The sequence below is a fragment of the Palaemon carinicauda genome, chromosome 1 (assembly GCF_036898095.1).
Source record: "Palaemon carinicauda isolate YSFRI2023 chromosome 1, ASM3689809v2, whole genome shotgun sequence".
In the NCBI taxonomy this organism is placed as follows: domain Eukaryota; kingdom Metazoa; phylum Arthropoda; class Malacostraca; order Decapoda; family Palaemonidae; genus Palaemon; species Palaemon carinicauda.
In genome coordinates this window covers 330,415,814-330,423,313 of record NC_090725.1, presented here as the reverse complement: position 1 = coordinate 330,423,313, position 7,500 = coordinate 330,415,814, and the positions used below count along the sequence as shown (strand labels likewise).

Genomic DNA, 7,500 nt, shown 5'->3' with positions numbered 1-7,500 from the left:
GATTTCTCACATGCAGGATAGTTATGACGCAGGGGAGTAGAACGACACCAAAGGCGTTTATCTATATTTTGCGTATTTGTATCTGTCTATTCATCTATCTATCTAAATATCTAACTATCTTTCTATGCATATATATATATATATATATATATATATATATATATATATATATATATATATATATATATATATATATATATATATATATATATAAGCTGAAAAACAACAAAAATATCTTTAGTTATTTAAATATTAAAAACCTGACATTGAGATCGAACCCTAAGAACTTGAAATAAAATTCTGTAATAGGACTTGTTGGGAATTTGCCTTTCATTTGATGAGATTAAGGTTCAATCCTACACACACACACACACACACACACACACACTCATATATATATACATATATATATATATATATATATATATATATATATATATATATATATATATATATATATATATATATATATATATATATATACATGACTGATAATATATTATTGGCCTCCAGAATCTCCAAAGAGATGCTATCTTCGATTTTTGGACGCACTAAGATAATATTTATTTATTAAAAACATAAATCAACAGGCCATGGTACCCTGTATATTTGTGTGTGTATATATATATATATATATATATATATATATATATATATATATATATATATATATATATATATATATATATATATATACATATATATATGCTGTATATGTATATATATAAACACACATATACACACACATATATATACAGTATATATACAGTATACGAAGGTAGATACTTTGAAAACCCCAAATTATCCACTGGAATGAACTATGAGAGGCCTTTAGCCCCCTGCCAATTGACTGTAAGGACCTGTCAATCTCATGCTCTCCGAAGTGGAAAACAATGAGGACCCCCGAAATGGTTTTCTGGCAACATTCACCAATATCTCGATATATACTGACGTAGGGCGAATACCACAGAGAATTTCTGAATATTAATGCTGTACTACTACATTGTATTTGATTATATATGTATATATTTCTTTTTAAAACTATTATTGATTTTTCAATATTCAGTTACTATATTTTCTGTGAAATGATATCGAAATGTGAATGAATCATTAACATTATCTTATTTAACTTAATCTTTTTCCAAAGAAATTCTGCATATTAATACTATTAATACTATACTATACTATACTATACTATACTATACTATAATATACTATACTATACTATACTACTACAATGAATTTGATTATATATATATATATATATATATATATATATATATATATATATATATATATATATATATATATATATATATATATATATATATACTATATAATTCATATTCAGACATATTACTAAAAACTATTCACTTTATCTCTCTACCTCTATCTTTCTCACTTTTTCTTCCACTTCTATATCTCTCTTACAAAGATACACATAAGAACAAACACACACTACTCTCTCTCTCTCTCTCTCTCTCTCTCTCTCCTCTCCTCCTCTCTCTCTCTCTCTCTCTCTCTCTCTCTCTCTAACAAACAAACAAACAAACATACTTATAGAATAAATCAAGGAAAATGATGAGATGTTATTCTGGGGGAAGATCCCGTGCTACTATTGAACAGAGTGAGTATTAGAGTACCTCTCCTTAAAGAGGAGAGGTTGAAACACCAAATGTATGTTCGTCTTTACTAAGATAATATTTGTCTTATTCAGAGAAACTCCAGACCTGGATTGATATGAGTTTTTTTTTTCATCATTTTATAAACATGTCATAAAAGACCTAAATTGATATGAGGATTATTATAACTTGCTATTAATATGTTATGATATAAAAAAATGCTGTCGGTAAGTTAAAAAGAATATAATTTCATAAAGGATAGATTTTTAAGCGACAACTTTTATAAAAATGGCAAAAAATCAAGAGAAAATAAGCTATCGATATGTTAAAATGAATATAATTTAACAGAAGAGTTTTTAAGCGAAAAATTTTATAATAATAGAATAAGATTAAGAGGAAATAACCTATCTACGGGCTAGAATATATAAACTTTATAGTTTTTCAATTTCAAATCTAATATATTTAAAAATGAAAAAAAAAACTAAATATCTAATGTCTCTTAAAACATATATTTCAAAGCATAGAAATTCTTATATAATCACTATGGAAAGCAATTATTCAGCGTAAAATAAAATAGATTTAGTAATAAAAAAATTAAATATCTATTTCTTTTATTCATATATTTAAAAACAGAAATCTTTATAAAATCCCTTTGGAAAGTAATTATTCAACATCAAATCAAATAAATTTAATAATAAAAAAGTAAATATTTCTTGTTCCTTAATACATGTATTTAAATGCATCGAAAAATTATATAATCAATTTAGAAAATCATTAAAAAAAACCTCTGATATTTCCCCAACAGACTCACCTCGCTGTGCCGTCTTGCCCTCACTACGCGGGGTGGCCCTCTTCGAGCTGACGAACATAACGTGTGAGGTGGACGCCGACCCATCGAACGTGTCTTTCAAGTGGACGTTTCACAACTCCGTCAGGAGGGACCAGAGTCAGGTCGTTAGCGGCAGGAGGTGAGTAAGGGCTTTTTGTGTTTATGTGAAGGAGAGTGTATAGGATTCGGGTATGTGGTTGAAGGATCGTTTAGTATTGAGGATGGTAGTTGTTGGGATGAGTTTAGCAAGTGATTATGTTTATGGTCTATGTAAGATATACCACAGCTGATGTATGTATATACAGTATGTATATATACATATATATATATATATATATATATATATATATATATATATATATATATATATATATATATATATATATATATATATACTACACACACACACACACACACACACATAATATATATATTATATATATATTATATATATATATATATATATATATATATATATATATATTATGTATATATGAATATATGGATGTATATATATATACTGTATACACAAAATATAAATATATATATATATATATATATATATATATATATATATATATATATGTATATATATGTATATATACATACATATATATATATATATATATATATATATATATATATATATATATATATATATATATATATATATATTATATATATATATTACATGCACACACACACACACACATATATATATATATATATATATATATATATATATATATATATATATATATATACTGTATGCACATATATACATACATACATATATATATATATATATATATATATATATATATATATATATATATATATACATATATATATATATATATATATATATATATATATATATATATATATGTATATATATATATATATATATATATATATATATATATATATATATATATATATTATATATATATATATAAACATACACGCACGTACATATGTATGTATACAACATACGAGAAAAGGTAAATTTTCTTCCTGTTTCTGTAGAATTTGATCTCGCAGAGGTCAGATCTAATAACGTGTAAGATATATGATAGAGAAGCTCATTAATATGAATATCCTGAATAAGGAGAGACTTCATCCATAACGTCAAGATTAATTTCAAACTTTATGATTTGCTACCAGAAACTGAAATAGAATCTGCCTTTCTCTGAGTATTTATTAATTTTGAATTATATAAAGAAATGAATAGTTATTATGGGATTAAATCTATAATATATTTAACAAAAATAGTTATTATTCATATAACATAAGAAATAACTTCTTAATCCTTTAACTGTCATTGGTAACTTAATCGAAATTGAAAAAAATAAAACATCTTTTAAAATCACCTCAATTATAACAAGTTGTGTATTTAGTGGGCCTAGATTATTATTATTATTATTATTATTATCATTATTATTATTATTATTATTATTATTATTATTATTATTATTATTATTATTGTTATCATTATTATTATTATTATCATTACTTGCTAAGCTACAACCCAAGTTGGAAAAGCAGGATGCTATAAGCCCAAGGGATCCAACAGGGAAAATAGCCCAGTGGGGAAAGGAAATAAGGTAATAAATCAATTACAAAAGAAGCAATAAACAATAAAATCTTGTAATAACAGTAACGACATTGAAAAAAATGGTTTAATAAGATTGGTGTTACTGTATGGACACGAGTCCTGGTATGACAACAACACAATATCCGACAGATTTAGTAGATTTGAGAACAAAGCCCTCATAAGAATATTGGGAGTTAAATAGCAGGGGTGGATTAGAAATGAAGTTATAAGAGATTTTAAGTCATTAGAAATATTAGATTTTCAACATGTCCGTGACGATTTCCTCGCCTTATTTATGAATTCTAGACCTTCATCACTAATAACAGTCGTCGAAGAGATACTTGGCAAAATAAGCCCCGCCCACTGATTGACGTCATAACCAATTATGTATGAGACCACTGACAACGTCTCAGACAACGTGATTGGCCATGACGTCATGGGGGGGTGGGGCCTATTTCACCTGGAATCTTTGCAGTAGTATATTTCCTGGCAATTAAACCTAGTAATGAAAGAGCACAGCGCGAGGGCTATTGCATTTGCCTTTTAATACACCAGAGTATACGTATGAATGTACCGAGTAAAAAAATTCACATATATACATAAATGTAGTTATGTTTAGTTATTCGAGCATGAAAAGGTCCTTCCACATCCATAAGGTTTAACAGGAACCAGAAACCGATTTTAGGCTTCCTATACAGTGTCTTTACATTGTTGAGATCTTTCCAATACATATCAACAAGCTAGGATTTCTATAATCTGGAAGACTTTGCTACATGAGAAATTTTGTTGACTTCACCACTGGTAGTGAAAAGGGTTAATAAACCCTAGCTTAAGGGTAGAACAGCTAGAAAATCTCCAATTATGAACATTCATTCCTGCTGGCAGAAGGTTTATAATCCCATTCCACCATGAAGGGCCCTAGAGGAGTTCTTGTTACTTCACTGACCCCATTTACATGGTACTTATTATTGAAGAGGGTTGTATCCAGGCAATATCTGAATGAGATATAGAATTCACCCGTAAAAGGCACTCAGAAGAAACGTATAATTTAATTCGATAAAATAAGCCATTCGTTCATATTTTTTCAAAAGAGGAAACAAACACTTTTGAATATTTTGGTGCTTGTGGGAGTTTGTGTTTCTGTAATTGAACTCAATATTTTAGAGTTTCCAGTCAAGTATAGCTTAATGAGGGTTTTCTTGAGTGAGGGTCTCATTACTGGTCTTTTGGAAGAGAGAGAGAGAGAGAGAGAGAGAAGAGAGAGAGAGAGAGAGAGAGAGAGAGAGAGAGAGAGAGAGAGAGTGTTGATGTTTAACCTTATTTTTGTAAAACGAGTATATAAGAATGTGGGAGAGGGAAATGTGTGTGTGTGTATGTGTGTGTGTCTAAGAGAGAGAGAGAGAGAGAGAGAGAGAGAGATGAGAGAGAGAGAGAGAGAGAGGAGAGAGAGAGAGAGGAGAGAGAGAGAGAGAGAGAGGGAGTTGGCTTTTTACATTATTTTTGTAAAACGAGTAGATAAAAATGTGGGGACAGACAAATGTGTTTATGAGAGAGAGAGAGAGAGAGAGAGAGAGAGAGAGAGAGAGAGAGAGATGAGAGAGAGAGAGAGAGAGAGAGAGAGAGAGAGAGTATTTTACTGAAAAGATTACTTATATATTCATATTATTATTTTTCAACTAGAATTATGTACAGTAGATCATTTTCTAATCTGTTTGACATTAGGGTATTTCAGAAAATGAAAAAGTAAGATTTTTAAGAGAAAACATTTAATGTATATCTTGAATTATTTTCAATGAAATTTTCCGAAATATTTATTTTCCTCTAACTCATATTTATCAATAAATATAAAATATCGTGATACATGCCACCATATTAGACTTTTTAGGAATGAAATCATCAAGAATCTATAAGACAATTTTAACATGAATTAACAGATTTAATGATATTAGGTTATAATTTAATCCTTTTTCTACAGAAGTGGTAGAGTTAGATTTATTATTATTATTAATTATTATTATCATTATTATTATTATTATGATCATTATTATTATTATTATTATTATTATTACTACTACTACTACATACTAAGCCACAACCCTAGTTAGAAAAGCAGGATTTTATAAGCCTAGGGGCTTCAAAAGGGAAAATAGCCCAATGAAGAAAGGAAAGGTATCGTAGGAAATAAGAAAATTTTTAACATAAATTAGCAAATTTAATGATATTAGGTCATAATTTAATCCTTTTTCTACAGAAAAGGTAGAGTTACAATTATTATTATTATTATTATTATTATTATTATTATTATTATTATTATTATTATTATTATTATTATTATTATTATTATTATTATTATTATTATTACTACATCCTAAGCTACAGCAATAGTTAAAAAAGCAGTATGCTATAAACCCCTAAGCCCATCAGGTAAAATAACCCAGTGAGGAAAGGAAAGATAAAGAGGGAAGTTTTCTTAAATCTTTCATTCCAAAAGGAATCTAAAATATTTGAAGTCAAGAAAAAAAAATCCAGCCACTAAAATCCTATTTCTTCAGGTACACTCAGGAAGGACTCAAGAGTACTCTCTCCTACACGCCCATGTCTGAGAGGGACTATGGAACACTCCTTTGCTTCGCTACAAACGACGTTGGTCCACAGAAGGAGCCCTGTTCATTCACCATCATATCTGCAGGTCAGAGTTATTATTATTATTATTATTATTATTATTATTATTATTATTATTATTATTATTATTATTATTATTATTATTATTATCGTTGTTGTTTTTTATATATCTGCTGGTCAGTATCATTATTATCATTATTACTACTACTATTATTATTATTTTTGTCGTTGTTGTTGTTGTTGTTGTTGTTGTTGTTACATATCTGATCGTCAGTATTATTATTATTATTATTATTATTATTATTATTATTGTTATTGTTGTTGTTGTTGTTGTTGTTGTTGTTGTTGTTGTTACATATCTGATTGTCAGTATTATTATTATCATCATTATTATTATTATTATTATTATTATTATTATTATTATTATTATTATTATTATTATTGTTGTTGTTGTTTTTACATATTTGTTGTCATTATTATTATTATTATTATTATTATTATTATTATTATTATTAGTAGTAGTATTTCTTTTGTTGGTGTTGGGTGTTGTTGTTGTTGTTGTTGTTGCTATTACATATCTGGTGGTCGGTATTATTATTATTATTATTATTATTATTATTATTATTATTATTATTATTATTATTATTATTTTTATTATGGTGATGAATATTATTATTATTATTATTATTAATATTATTATTATTATTATTATTATTATTATTATTATTATTATTATTATTATTATTATTATTATTATTATTATCATCAAAACTACAACCCAAGTTGGCAAATCAGGATGCTATAAGCCCAAGGGCTCTAAAGGGAAAAAA

The 7,500-nt window shown here is 26.7% G+C and overlaps 1 pseudogene; it reads left to right on the top strand.

Moving 5' to 3' along the window:
- The window catches only part of LOC137640969 (nephrin-like), a 152,070-nt pseudogene that overhangs the window by 129,895 nt on the left and 14,675 nt on the right, over window positions 1-7,500 (top strand).